Source organism: Coregonus lavaretus (genome assembly GCF_964263955.1).
Source record: "Coregonus lavaretus genome assembly, chromosome: 22".
Lineage (NCBI taxonomy): Eukaryota > Metazoa > Chordata > Actinopteri > Salmoniformes > Salmonidae > Coregonus > Coregonus lavaretus.
The window spans coordinates 4,605,368-4,620,486 of NC_140009.1; the positions used below are offsets into that span (position 1 = coordinate 4,605,368).

General features: G+C 46.0%; 1 protein-coding gene across 1 annotated transcript in view; it reads right to left on the reverse strand.

Annotated features, from left to right (window-relative positions):
• The window catches only part of LOC311149471 (arginine-glutamic acid dipeptide repeats protein-like), a gene marked incomplete at its 3' end in the record, with an annotated part of 351,192 nt that overhangs the window by 273,053 nt on the left and 63,020 nt on the right, over positions 1–15,119 (reverse strand). Inside the window, exon 2 of the mRNA XM_084186666.1 lies at positions 10,933–11,053. The remainder of the gene's footprint in view (positions 1–10,932; positions 11,054–15,119) is intronic.

Below are 15,119 nucleotides of genomic sequence, written 5' to 3' on the forward strand. Positions count from 1 at the left end.
TAAGGTACTACTCCAGTAAGCCCCTGTCTGTCTCTCTCTAAGGTACTACTCCAGTAAGCCCCTGTCTGTCTCTAAGGTACTACTCCAGTAAGCCCCTGTCTCTCTCTAAGGTACTACTCCAGTAAGCCCCTGTCTGTCTCTCTAAGGTACTACTCCAGTAAGCCCCTGTCTGTCTCTCTAAGGTACTACTCCAGTAAGCCCCTGTCTGTCTCTCTAAGGTACTACTCCAGTAAGCCCCTGTCTGTCTCTAAGGTACTACTCCAGTAAGCCCCTGTCTGTCTCTAAGGTACTACTCCAGTAAGCCCCTGTCTGTCTCTAAGGTACTACTCCAGTAAGCCCCTGTCTGTCTCTAAGGTACTACTCCAGTAAGCCCCTGTCTGTCTCTAAGGTACTACTCCAGTAAGCCCCTGTCTGTCTCTCTCTAAGGTACTACTCCAGTAAGCCCCTGTCTGTCTCTAAGGTACTACTCCAGTAAGCCCCTGTCTGTCTCTAAGGTACTACTCCAGTAAGCCCCTGTCTGTCTCTCTAAGGTACTACTCCAGTAAGCCCCTGTCTGTCTCTAAGGTACTACTCCAGTAAGCCCCTGTCTGTCTCTAAGGTACTACTCCAGTAAGCCCCTGTCTGTCTCTCTAAGGTACTACTCCAGTAAGCCCCTGTCTGTCTCTCTAAGGTACTACTCCAGTAAGCCCCTGTCTGTCTCTCTAAGGTACTACTCCAGTAAGCCCCTGTCTGTCTCTCTCGAAGGTACTACTCCAGTAAGCCCCTGTCTCTCTCTAAGGTACTACTCCAGTAAGCCCCTGTATGTCTCTAAGGTACTACTCCAGTAAGCCCCTGTCTGTCTCTAAGGTACTACTCCAGTAAGCCCCTGTCTGTCTCTAAGGTACTACTCCAGTAAGCCCCTGTCTGTCTCTAAGGTACTACTCCAGTAAGCCCCTGTCTGTCTCTAAGGTACTACTCCAGTAAGCCCCTGTCTGTCTCTAAGGTACTACTCCAGTAAGCCCCTGTCTGTCTCTAAGGTACTACTCCAGTAAGCCCCTGTCTGTCTCTCTAAGGTACTACTCCAGTAAGCCCCTGTCTGTCTCTCTAAGGTACTACTCCAGTAAGCCCCTGTCTGTCTCTCTCGAAGGTACTACTCCAGTAAGCCCCTGTCTGTCTCTAAGGTACTACTCCAGTAAGCCCCTGTCTGTCTCTAAGGTACTACTCCAGTAAGCCCCTGTCTGTCTCTAAGGTACTACTCCAGTAAGCCCCTGTCTGTCTCTAAGGTACTACTCCAGTAAGCCCCTGTCTGTCTCTAAGGTATTACTCCAGTAAGCCCCTGTCTGTCTCTCTAAGGTACTACTCCAGTAAGCCCCTGTCTCTGTCTCTGTCTAAGGTATTACTCCAGTAAGCCCCTGTCTGTCTCTAAGGTACTACTCCAGTAAGCCCCTGTCTCTGTCTAAGGTATTACTCCAGTAAGCCCCTGTCTCTCTCTAAGATACTACTCCAGTAAGCCCCTGTCTGTCTCTCTAAGGTACTACTCCAGTAAGCCCCTGTCTGTCTCTAAGGTACTACTCCAGTAAGCCCCTGTCTGTCTCTAAGGTACTACTCCAGTAAGCCCCTGTCTGTCTCTAAGGTACTACTCCAGTAAGCCCCTGTCTGTCTCTCTAAGGTACTACTCCAGTAAGCCCCTGTCTGTCTCTCTAAGGTACTACTCCAGTAAGCCCCTGTCTGTCTCTCTCGAAGGTACTACTCCAGTAAGCCCCTGTCTGTCTCTAAGGTACTACTCCAGTAAGCCCCTGTCTCTCTCTAAGGTACTACTCCAGTAAGCCCCTGTCTGTCTCTAAGGTACTACTCCAGTAAGCCCCTGTCTGTCTCTAAGGTACTACTCCAGTAAGCCCCTGTCTGTCTCTAAGGTACTACTCCAGTAAGCCCCTGTCTGTCTCTCTAAGGTACTACTCCAGTAAGCCCCTGTCTGTCTCTCTCGAAGGTACTACTCCAGTAAGCCCCTGTCTGTCTCTAAGGTACTACTCCAGTAAGCCCCTGTCTGTCTCTCTCTAAGGTACTACTCCAGTAAGCCCCTGTCTGTCTCTCTAAGGTACTACTCCAGTAAGCCCCTGTCTCTCTCTAAGGTACTACTCCAGTAAGCCCCTGTCTCTCTCTAAGGTAATACTCCAGTAAGCCCCTGTCTGTCTCTCTAAGGTACTACTCCAGTAAGCCCCTGTCTGTCTCTAAGGTACTACTCCAGTAAACTACTCTCTGTGTGAATGTGCGTGTCTCTCTCTCCAGGCTAAAAGAGGTCCAACATTCATCCCAGCAGAATAAAAGAGCAGTTCAGAGCAGCAGCACAGAAACACACTGAGGAATGGGACTGTTCATCACTTTAAAGAGATTCTCCGGTACTTTCCTATTCTTTTTAGTCAGTAGTTCTGAAAGTAGTGCTTACAAGCCAAAAGTGTTCCCCGAAAATTACGTACTACGTCACATATGTACAGATATATGCACCGCGTCATTGCTCTCACTCACTCACTCACTCACTCACTCACTCACTCACTCACTCACTCACTCACTCACTCGCTCGCTCGCTCTGCTGTGTGTGCATCTTGCTAGCTGTCACTCACATGGCGAGGGGCTGAAGCTCATTGGCTGGAACTCGAATTGCTAAGGGACTGGGCACGTGGTGTAAAATGTAGGGAAAATTGCGGCGCACAGCTTCCAGTAAACAGTCACTTTCAAACCAGGGATTTCGTGGCTAATTGAGGTAAGACAGTAACTCTGCTCATACATTATGCATGTATGAACTACACATTGACACATCCAGTCCAAAGCGGGAGGTTACTTACTGTACTAGTCGCCAAAGTTCCGGAGCATGTCTTTAAGTCTCTCCAAGGGTGAGACTTCATCCCAAAAGGCACCCCATAGGACTGGTCAAAAGTAGTGCATTAATAGGGAATAGGGTGCCATTTGGGATGCAAGCTTAGAGCCCTGCCAGGCTAGTGCAAGAGGAGGTAGTGGCATGTTAGAGCCAGTCTCTGTGAACAAAGAAACTGCGAAAAACACAGCATGTGTTTGATCAAACACTCTGGATCCAATTAACAAAAAATCACATCTCTCTAGCTACAGAATGTAACTGTATACACGGCAGTCTGAGGCTGCGGCTGAAATGGCACCCTATGACCTATATAGTGCACTATGTCCTCTGTAGCTCAATTGGTAGAGCATGGTGCTTGTAACGCCCAGGGTAGTGGGTTCGATCCCTGGGACCACCCATACGTATAAAATGTATGCACGCATGACTGTAAGTCGCTTTGGATAAAAGTGTCTGCTAAGTGGCATATTATTATCACCATGTAAGCAATAGGGTGCCATTCTGAGAACACCAAAACTAAGCCAGACAGACATTGACAATGGATTCCATTAGGTTGAATGTTAAGGAATACAAAAAAGTGTCAGTTGGAGTTGTATTCCAGAGAGGATAACCTCTATCTCCCAGCTTGTCTGTTCAGATAGCAAGAGTGTCAGCTCCATTTCCCAGAGAGAGAGAGAGGAGAGAGAGAGAGAGAGAGAAAGAGAGACAGAGAGAGAGAGAGAGAGAGAGAGAGAGAGAGAGAGAGAGAGAGAGAGAGAGAGAGAGAGAGAGAGAGAGAGAGAGAAGAGGGGAGAGAGAGAGAGATGAGCGAGAGAGGGAGAGAGATAGTAGCTCAATTGGTAGAGCATGGCGCTTGTAACGCCAGGGTAGTGGGTTCGATCCCCGGGACCACCCATACGTAAAAATGTATGCACACATGACTGTAAGTCGCTTTGGATAACAGCGTCTGCTAAATGGCACATTATTATTATTGTAAGATACACAAAAAAAAAATGTATGCACGCATGACTGTAAGTCGCTTTGGATAAAAGCGTCTGCTAAATGGCATATTATTATTATTATTATAAGAGAGCGCAGAGGGAGAGAGAAGACTACTAGAGTTATTGGAGCCTCTGCTGCCACCTCATGGCAACTCAGGAACTACAGCCTCACACTGTTGTGGTGCAAAACCCACAGAATTAACACAAAACACTACTAAATAACTACCACTTTATCAAGGGGATATATAATTACAGTCTAACTGAATCCAATAATCAAATACTTTAGTTGCATACACTTTTTGACTTCTAGTACTTTCAATAATCAATTTTCCTCGTTCTGCTCCACTGCCCACACTGTGATAATTGATCTAGCTGGCGGGCTGTCCACTTTACAGATTTCTTAACATTTTAGTCATTTAGCAGACGCTCTTATCCAGAGCGACTTACAGTTAGTGAGGGCATACATTTTTCAGATAATATTGATCTAGCTGGCTGGCTGTCGACTTTACAGATGATGATAATATTGATCTAGCTGGCTGGCTGTCCACTTTACAGATGATGATAATATTGATCTAGCTGGCGGGCTGTCCACTTTACAGATGATGACAATAATGATCTAGCTGGCTGGGTGTCCACTTTACAGATGATGATAATATTGATCTAGCTGGCTGGCTGTCCACTTTACAGATGATGATAATATTGATCTAGCTGGCGGGCTGTCCACTTTACAGATGATGATAATAATGATCTAGCTGGCTGGCTGTCCACTTTGCAGATTATGATAATAATATTGATCTAGCTGGCTGGCTGTCCACTTTACAGATGATGACAATAATGATCTAGCTGGCTGGCTGTCCACTTTACAGATGATGATAATATTGATCTAGCTGGCTGGCTGTCCACTTTAAAGATGATGATAATAATGATCTAGCTGGCTGGCTGTCCACTTTACAGATGATGATAATATTGATCTAGGAGGCGGGCTGTCCACTTTACAGGTTATGATAATAATGATCTAGGAGGCGGGCTGTCCACTTTACAGGTTATGATAATAATGATCTAGCTGGCTGGCTGTCCACTTTACAGATGATGATAATAATGATCTAGCTGGCTGGCTGTCCACTTTACAGATGATGATAATATTGATCTAGCTGGCTGGCTGTCGACTTTACAGATGATGATAATATTGATCTAGCTGGCGGGCTGTCCACTTTACAGATGATGATAATAATGATCTAGCTGGCTGGCTGTCCACTTTACAGATGATGATAATATTGATCTAGCTGGCTGGCTGTCCACTTTAAAGATGATGATAATAATGATCTAGCTGGCTGGCTGTCCACTTTACAGATGATGATAATATTGATCTAGGAGGTGGGCTGTCCACTTTACAGGTTATGATAATAATGATCTAGCTGGCTGGCTGTCCACTTTACAGATGATGATAATAATGATCTAGCTGGCTGGCTGTCCACTTTATAGATGATGATAATATTGATCTAGCTGGCTGGCTGTCCAATTTACAGATGATGATAATATTGATCTAGGTGGCGGGCTGTCCACTTTACAGATGATGATAATATTGATCTAGCTGGCTGGCTGTCCACTTTACAGATGATGATAATATTGATCTAGCTGGCTGGCTGTCGACTTTACAGATGATGATAATATTGATCTAGCTGGCGGGCTGTCCACTTTACAGATGATGATAATAATGATCTAGCTGGCTGGCTGTCCACTTTACAGATGATGATAATAATGATCTAGCTGGCTGGCTGTCCACTTTACATATGATGATAATAATATTGATATAGTTGGCTGGCTGGCTGTCCACTTTACAGATTATGATAATTATATTGATCTAGCTGGCTGGCTGTCCACTTTACAGATGATGATAATATTGATCTAGCTGGCTGGCTGTCGACTTTACAGATGATGATAATATTGATCTAGCTGGCGGGCTGTCCACTTTACAGATGATGACAATAATGATCTAGCTGGCTGGCTGTCCACTTTACAGATGGTGATAATATTGATCTAGCTGGCTGGCTGTCCACTTTACAGATGATGATAATATTGATCTAGCTGGCTGGCTGTCCACTTTACAGATGATGATAATATTGATCTAGCTGGCGGGCTGTCCACTTTACAGATGATGACAATAATGATCTAGCTGGCTGGGTGTCCACTTTACAGATGATGATAATATTGATCTAGCTGGCTGGCTGTCCACTTTACAGATGATGATAATATTGATCTAGCTGGCGGGCTGTCCACTTTACAGATGATGATAATAATGATCTAGCTGGCTGGCTGTCCACTTTGCAGATTATGATAATAATATTGATCTAGCTGGCTGGCTGTCCACTTTACAGATGATGACAATAATGATCTAGCTGGCTGGCTGTCCACTTTACAGATGATGATAATATTGATCTAGCTGGCTGGCTGTCCACTTTACAGATGATGATAATATTGATCTAGCTGGCTGGCTGTCCACTTTACAGATGATGATAATATTGATCTAGCTGGCGGGCTGTCCACTTTACAGATGATGATAATATTGATCTAGCTGGCGGGCTGTCCACTTTACAGATTATGATAATAATATGTATAACTGGTGTTAGAAAATGTCCAAAATTTGAGTAATATTTTGAATAAAATATGCAAACTGTTTAAACAATTTAAACATCACTAATCATGATTTGCAGACAGTTGACAAAAACCAGTAAGCCAGAAGGAGAAAATAATTGCGACAAATGTAGGATGTTGGTTAAGAAAATAAATAAAAATAATAACCTTACAGAAAGAGATGCACTAGCCTATTAGAAATGATATCACATTCATACTCTGCTGTCAGATCAGACTGTCCATTGCAAAGTGATAGTCTGATCTGTGTCGTCAGTCACAGCAGCCGCATTACGTTCACTGAAGAGGTCAAGAGCAGCCACTTAACTGGCCACTCCCCTTCCAACCCTGACAGACTTGTGAAATGAACCACTTCTGTGGAAGATGCAAAGTGGCTTATAAAAGGGTTTTCACATAGCAGTAGCAGCCTCTACTGTAGGTCTATAACACACCTGTAAGGTCTATAACACACCTGTAAGGTCTATAACACACCTGTAAGGTCTATAACACACCTGTAGGTCTATAACACACCTGTAAGGTCTATAACACACCTGTAAGGTCTATAACACACCTGTAGGTCTATAACACACCTGTGGGTCTATAACACACCTGTAAGGTCTATAACACACCTGTAAGGTCTATAACACACCTGTAAGGTCTATAACACACCTGTAAGGTCTATAACACACCTGTAAGGTCTATAACACACCTGTAAGGTCTATAACACACCTGTAGGTCTATAACACACCTGTAGGTCTATAACACACCTGTAAGGTCTATAACACACCTGTAGGTCTATAACACACCTGTGGGTCTATAACACACCTGTAAGGTCTATAACACACCTGTAAGGTCTATAACACACCTGTAGGTCTATAACACACCTGTGGGTCTATAACACACCTGTAAGGTCTATAACACACCTGTAAGGTCTATAACACACCTGTAAGGTCTATAACACACCTGTAAGGTCTATAACACACCTGTAGGTCTATAACACACCTGTAAGGTCTATAACACACCTGTGGGTCTATAACACACCTGTAAGGTCTATAACACACCTGTGGGTCTATAACACACCTGTGGGTCTATAACACACCTGTAAGGTCTATAACACACCTGTAAGGTCTATAACACACCTGTAAGGTCTATAACACACCTGTAAGGTCTATAACACACCTGTAAGGTCTATAACACACCTGTAGGTCTATAACACACCTGTAGGTCTATAACACACCTGTAAGGTCTATAACACACCTGTAAGGTCTATAACACACCTGTGGGTCTATAACACACCTGTAAGGTCTATAACACACCTGTAAGGTCTATAACACACCTGTAAGGTCTATAACACACCTGTAAGGTCTATAACACACCTGTGGGTCTATAACACACCTGTGGGTCTATAACACACCTGTAAGGTATATAACACACCTGTAGGTCTATAACACACCTGTAAGGTCTATAACACACCTGTAAGGTCTATAACACACCTGTAAGGTCTATAACACACCTGTGGGTCTATAACACACCTGTGGGTCTATAACACACCTGTAAGGTCTATAACACACCTGTGGGTCTATAACACACCTGTAGGTCTATAACACACCTGTAAGTCTATAACACACCTGTAGGTCTATAACACACCTGTAAGGTCTATAACACACCTGTAAGGTCTATAACACACCTGTAAGGTCTATAACACACCTGTGGGTCTATAACACACCTGTAAGGTCTATAACACACCTGTAGGTCTATAACACACCTGTAAGGTCTATAACACACCTGTAAGGTCTATAACACACCTGTGGGTCTATAACACACCTGTAAGGTCTATAACACACCTGTAAGGTCTATAACACACCTGTAAGGTCTATAACACACCTGTGGGTCTATAACACACCTGTAAGGTCTATAACACACCTGTAGGTCTATAACACACCTGTAGGTCTATAACACACCTGTAAGGTCTATAACACACCTGTAAGGTCTATAACACACCTGTAGGTCTATAACACACCTGTAGGTAATAGGAGGGAGGAGGAGGCGCAGAGAGGAGGAGCAGTAGGAGCAGAGAGGAGGAGGAGGAGGAGGGAATACAGAGTCCAGTGAAAGCCAATTACTAAAGTCATTAAATAACCTAGCCAGGCTTCAAACAGCTACAGCATGGCCGCATCCCAAATGGTACCCTATATACTGCTTAGGGCTCTTGTCAAAAGTAGTGCACTATATAGGGAATGAGTTGGCATTTGGGACGGAACCCAGCAGTATCACCACTGTGTTCAAGACTGGTGTCTGCCTCCTTTGCTATACGCTGCTGACAACGTTCTTTAAATGGCTATAAAAGGTGTTTCTGTGTGTGTGTGTGTGTGGTGTGTAACATCTGAATAATCCCATTTTCCCTTAAGTAACCACAGTGGGTGAAGATGGAGGGGATCTGAGGAGAAACCCAGGTGGTCTGGATGTTTACATAATGAACAGACTATACACACCAGGGGTTGGCAACAGGAGAAACCCAGGTGGTCTGGATGTTTACATAATGAACAGACTATACACACCAGGGGTTGGCAACAGGAGAAACCCAGGTGGTCTGGATGTTTACATAATGAACAGACTATACACAACAGGGGTTGGCAACAGGAGAAACCCAGGTGGTCTGGATGTTTACATAATGAACAGACTATATCCACCAGGGGTTGGCAACAGGAGAAACCCAGGTGGTCTGGATGTTTACATAATGAACAGACTATATCCACCAGGGGTTGGCAACAGGAGAAACCCAGGTGGTCTGGATGTTTACATAATGAACAGACTATACACACCAGGGGTTGGCAACAGGAGAAACCCAGGTTAAAAATGTGTTTAATTTAGGAAAGTATTCCCACAAATAAAATAAAGAAGATATGTCATCGTGTCGCAATGTAATCAAGGTATGAAATGATTGTTATTTTCAAATACAATCTCTTTTAGGGCTTAGTATTGGTCAATTTGCAGTGTACTAATTATTATAGTTATGTTCCGGCCCGACAAAAATGGTCCTGTGGCTGAATCTAGTGGCCTACCCCTTTAATATACATCCTTATCAACGGGGGAGTGAAGTTCCATGCTTATCAACAGGAGAGTGGGATTGTGTGAGAGAAGACATGGAGCCTGGTAAGGATTAACACCACAGATCATATAATACATGTCATTCTATGGTTATCACATGTAATGTACCAATCTAAATAGCATTAGCAGTAATACATGGACAAACAGAGTGTGTTAGGGTGTTAGGCGTTAGCATAAACAGAGCCAGGAGAGAGGAGCCGGGGGTTGAGTGGCTGGTCACAGAGAAGGAGAGAGGAGCTGGGGGTTGAGTGGCTGGTCACAGAGAAGGAGAGAGGAGCTGGGGGTTGAGTGGCTGGTCACAGAGAAGGAGAGGGGAGCTGGGGGTTGAGTGGCTGGTCACAGAGAAGGAGAGAGGAGCTGGGGGTTGAGTGGCTGGTCACAGAGAAGGAGAGAGGAGCTGGGGGTTGAGTGGCTGGTCACAGAGAAGGAGAGGGGAGCTGGGGGTTGAGTGGCTGGTCACAGAGAAGGAGAGAGGAGCTGGGGGTTGAGTGGCTGGTCACAGAGAAGGAGAGAGGAGCTGGGGGTTGAGTGGCTGGTCACAGAGAAAGGGGAGAGGAGCTGGGGGTTGAGTGGCTGGTCACAGAGAAAGGGGAGAGGAGCTGGGGGTTGAGTGGCTGGTCACAGAGAAGGAGAGAGGAGCTGGAGGTTGAGTGGCTGGTCACAGAGAAAGGGGAGAGGAGCTGGGGGTTGAGTGGCTGGTCACAGAGAAGGAGAGAGGAGCTGGGGGTTGAGTGGCTGGTCACAGAGAAGGAGAGAGGGGCTGGGGGTTGAGTGGCTGGTCACAGAGAAGGAGAGAGGGGCTGGGGGTTGAGTGGCTGGTCACAGAGAAGGAGAGAGGGGCTGGGGGTTGAGTGGCTGGTCACAGAGAAGGAGAGAGGAGCTGGGGGTTGAGTAGCTGGTCACAGAGAAGGAGAGAGGAGCTGGGGGTTGAGTAGCTGGTCACAGAGAAGGAGAGAGGGGCTGGGGGTTCAGTGGCTGGTCACAGAGAAGGAGAGAGGAGCTGGGGGTTGAGTGGCTGGTCACAGAGAAGGAGAGAGGAGCTGGGGGTTGAGTGGCTGGTCACAGAGAAGGAGAGAGGAGCTGGGGGTTGAGTGGCTGGTCACAGAGAAGGAGAGAGGAGCTGGGGGTTGAGTGGCTGGTGACAGAGAAGGAGAGAGGAGCTGGGGGTAGAGTGGCTGGTCACAGAGAAGGAGAGAGGAGCTGGGGGTAGAGTGGCTGGTCACAGAGAAGGAGAGGAGAGAGGAGCTGGGGGTAGAGTGGCTGGTCACAGAGAAGGAGAGAGGAGAAACCGTACAGGTTATTAAAAGCAGCAGGAGAGGAAGGCAGGAAACGGCTGTGGTGCCGCATGGCCGCCATATTGTGTTGACTAACCTTGACGGCATACACCTCTTCTCCTAGCTCTCCTCCACCACCACACTCCCTCCTCTGAACACTTCCTGGGTCTGACCAGAGGCCTAACAAGAACTGACACAACCAACCAACCAAAGACTGTCTGGGGGAGGAGAAAGACAAACAGACAAACCACAGAAATAAAACATGAATGAATGAATGGGTGATGAATCCATGGAGCAGATGAGGTAGAATAATAATAATAATAATAATAATAAACTGATCTGAACATGGATTCAAAAACATTTAAAAATAGTGAAAACAATCGTGAGGTGATCCATTCTAGCATTACAGTGACGTGTCTATTATGTCACAACATTATCCAGGTCATAGAACTGAACATTATGGGATGCGTCGCCGTGTTCCCTCCATACACTAGCATGGGATCTAGAAGAAACCTAAGCCATTCAGTTGGTATATTCTAGTGCTGGCCTAGCCAATGATATTGTAAACAGCTAGGTTACAGTATTTGATCAACTCATTCGCACACACGCACGCACACGCACGGACGCACGCACGCACACGCACGCACCCCCTCGCAGCAACCACATTATCCCAGGAGACCTCTCTGTTCTCACTGGCTCAGAGAGAGAGAGAGCTCTGGAAATAAAAAACATCAGAAGTCTGCTGCTGTGTCCCAAATGGTACCCTGTGGGCCCTGGTCAAACGTAGTGCACTATATAGGGAGCCAATTGGGATGCAACCTGTTCAATAACACAGACATCTCCCTTTCAACATCCACACTTACTGACTGGGAGAGTCCTAGCATTTACAGCACACACACACACAAAGGCACGCGCACACCACACACAGTTATGCGCACACACACACACATAAAGAAAACACACGCACGTACGCACGTACGTACACACACAGACAGAGAAACACATGCATAAAACACACGTGAGTCACACAGCTGCCCCATACCACAGGAGACACACCAGACAGGACATTAATCTGCTTCACAATGGAAACACTAATATTTATGTCTGTCTGTCTGTGTGTGTCTGTGTCTGTGTCTGTGTCTGTGTCTGTGTGTGTGTGTGTGTGTGTGTGTGTGTGTGTGTGTGTGTGTGTGTGTGTGTGTGTGTGTGTGTGTCTCAACTATGTCCTCTGTCTTCAGGTCACCAGGTGCACATTGACAGAACGACACCTGTTTGATGGCATTAAACCCCTTAGACCCAGGCAGTAGGGTTGGGGCGGCAGGTAGCCTAGCAGTTAAGAGCGTTAGGCCGGTTCGAATCTCTGAGCCGACTCTGTGAAAAATCTGTCGATGTGCCCTTGCGCAAGGCACATTGCTCTTGTAAATCACTCCGGATTAGAGCGTCTGCTAAATGATTAAAATGTAACCGTAACGGAAATGTAATTGTAATTGTAAATGTAATGTAAGTGCAATAAACACAGATTGCATGTTATTAAGTGTTATTAACACGATGGATTTGATTGAGGAATGAAAACATTTTATTAACTGCGGTGTTACTGGTCTTTCAGGCAGATCATTGGGACAAGAGACTGACCGCTATTCCATTATACTGCATGTCACACCTGTCCACTCCATATCACAACACGTTACTGTCAAGTCCATAGCATATCATACTAAGACTATATCTACTCACAACACTGCAGGGACTGCGGTCTGTCTGCTCCATAACATGTCATGATATCACACTGCAGGGACTGAGCCTTAGAACATAGCTAATATTGATTAACTGAACCTGCCAAGTGTCCACTCGACCACTCCACATAATACTGTAGTCTGCCCAGTGTCCACTCCACATAATACTGTAGTCTGCCCAGTGTCCACTCCACATAATACTGTAGTCTGCCCAGTGTCCACTCCACATAATACTGTAGTCTGCCCAGTGTCCACTCCACATAATACTGTATGTAGTCTGCCCAGTGTCCACTCCACATAATACTGTAGTCGGCCCAGTGTCCACTCCACATAATACTGTAGTCTGCCCAGTGTCCACTCCACATAATACTGTAGTCTGCCCAGTGTCCACTCCACATAATACTGTAGTCTGCCCAGTGTCCACTCCACATAATACTGTAGTCTGCCCAGTGTCCACTCCACATAATACTGTAGTCTGCCCAGTGTCCACTCCACAACACAATACATTCCATAGGCTTTATAGGGGCCGAGACTGACCAGAGTCCACTCACCAGAGTCCACTGACCAGAGTCCACTGACCAGAGTCCACTGACCATAACACATAATAGAACCTGAATGTGTCCACTCGTACCTCTCCATATTACAACAGGGACTAGGGTTAGGCTACTCCATATTACATCAGGGACTAGGGTTAGGCTACTCCATATTACAACAGGGACTAGGGTTAGGCTACTCCATATTACATCAGGGACTAGGGTTAGGCTACTCCATATTACATCAGGGACTAGGGTTAGGCTACTCCATACTACATCAGGGACTAGGGTTAGGCTACTCCATATTACAACAGGGACTAGGGTTAGGCTACTCCATATTACAACAGATGACAAGTACTACTGGCCTTCACACAGTCAGCCCTCTTGACTCTTAGCTGTCCTGGATCTGCACAGCTCTGCGAGGGCCTGGGATCGGGAGAGACACTTAAGTGTTTTAGTACTATATCTCTTGACACAATGATGAAAATAATCATGGCCTCTAAACCTTCAAGCTGCATACTGGATCCTATTCCTACTAAACTGCTGAAGGAGCTGCTTCCTGTGCTTGGCCCTCCTATGTTGAACATAATAAACAGCTCTCTATCCACCGGATGTGTACCAAACTCACTAAAAGTGGCAGTGATAAAGCCTCTCTTGAAAAAGCCAAACCTTGACCCGGAAAATATAAAAAACTATCGGCCAATATCGAATCTTCCATTCCTCTCAAAAATTTTAGAAAAAGCTGTTGCGCAGCAACTCACTGCCTTTCTGAAGACAAACAATGTATACGAAATGCTTCAGTCTGGTTTTAGACCCCATCCTGTCTCAGCCTCCAGTATTTATGCTGCAGTAGTTTATGTGTCGGGGGGCTGGGGTTAGTTGGTTATACCTGGAGTACTTCTCCTGTCTTATCCAGTGTCCTGTGTGAATTTAAGTATGCTCTCTCTAATTCTCTCGTTCTCTCTTTCTCTCTGAGAACCTGAGCCCTAGGACCATACGTCAGGACTACCGGGCATGATGACACCCTGCTGCCCCCAGTCCGCCTGGCCTTGCTGCTATTCCAGTTTCAACTGTTCTGCCTGCGGCTACGAAACCCCTACCTGTCCCAGACCTGCTGTTTTCAACTCTAAATGATCGGCTATGAAAAGCCAACTGAGAGACCTGAGCCCTAGGACCATACGTCGGGACTACCGGCCGTGGTGACTCCTTGCTATCCCCAGTCCGCCTGGCCTTGCTGCTATTCCAGTTTAAACTGTTCTGCCTGCGGTTATGGAACCCCTACCTGTCCCAGACCTGCTGTTTTAAACTCTAATGATCGGCTATGAAAAGCCAACTGAGATTTATTCCTGATTATTATTTGACCATGCTTGTCACTTATGAACATTTTTGAACATCTTGGCATGGTTCTGTTATAATCTCCACCCGGCACAGCCAGAAGAGGACTGGCCACCCCTCATAGCCTGGTTCCTCTCTAGGTTTCTTCCTAGGTTTTGCCTTTCTAGGGAGTTTTTCCTAGCCACCGTGCTTCTACACCTGCATTACTAGCTGTTTGGGGTTTTAGGCTGGGTTTCTGTACAGCACTTCGAGATATTAGCTGATGTAAGAAGGGCTATATAAAATAAAATTGATTGATTGATTGATTGACACCGTGACACACAGTCAGCCCTCTTGACACCGTGACACACAGTCAGCCCTCTTGACACCGTGACACACAGTCAGCCCTCTTGACACCGTGACACACAGTCAGCCCTCTTGACACCGTGATACAGTCAGCCCTCTTGACACCGTGACACACAGTCAGCCCTCTTGACACCGTGACACACAGTCAGCCCTCTTGACACCGTGACACACAGGTCAGCCCAGAATCTCGTGTCCACTGCCTACACACACACTATTGCCCTAACATCACAGCCGAACCGCCAAGCTCCAGTTCTGATGACTAAGCCTCCGCCTGCCTTTCTATCAGTCATGATATCTACTGCCCTTATAAAGACCCTGCTTCTATCAGCCATGATATCTAC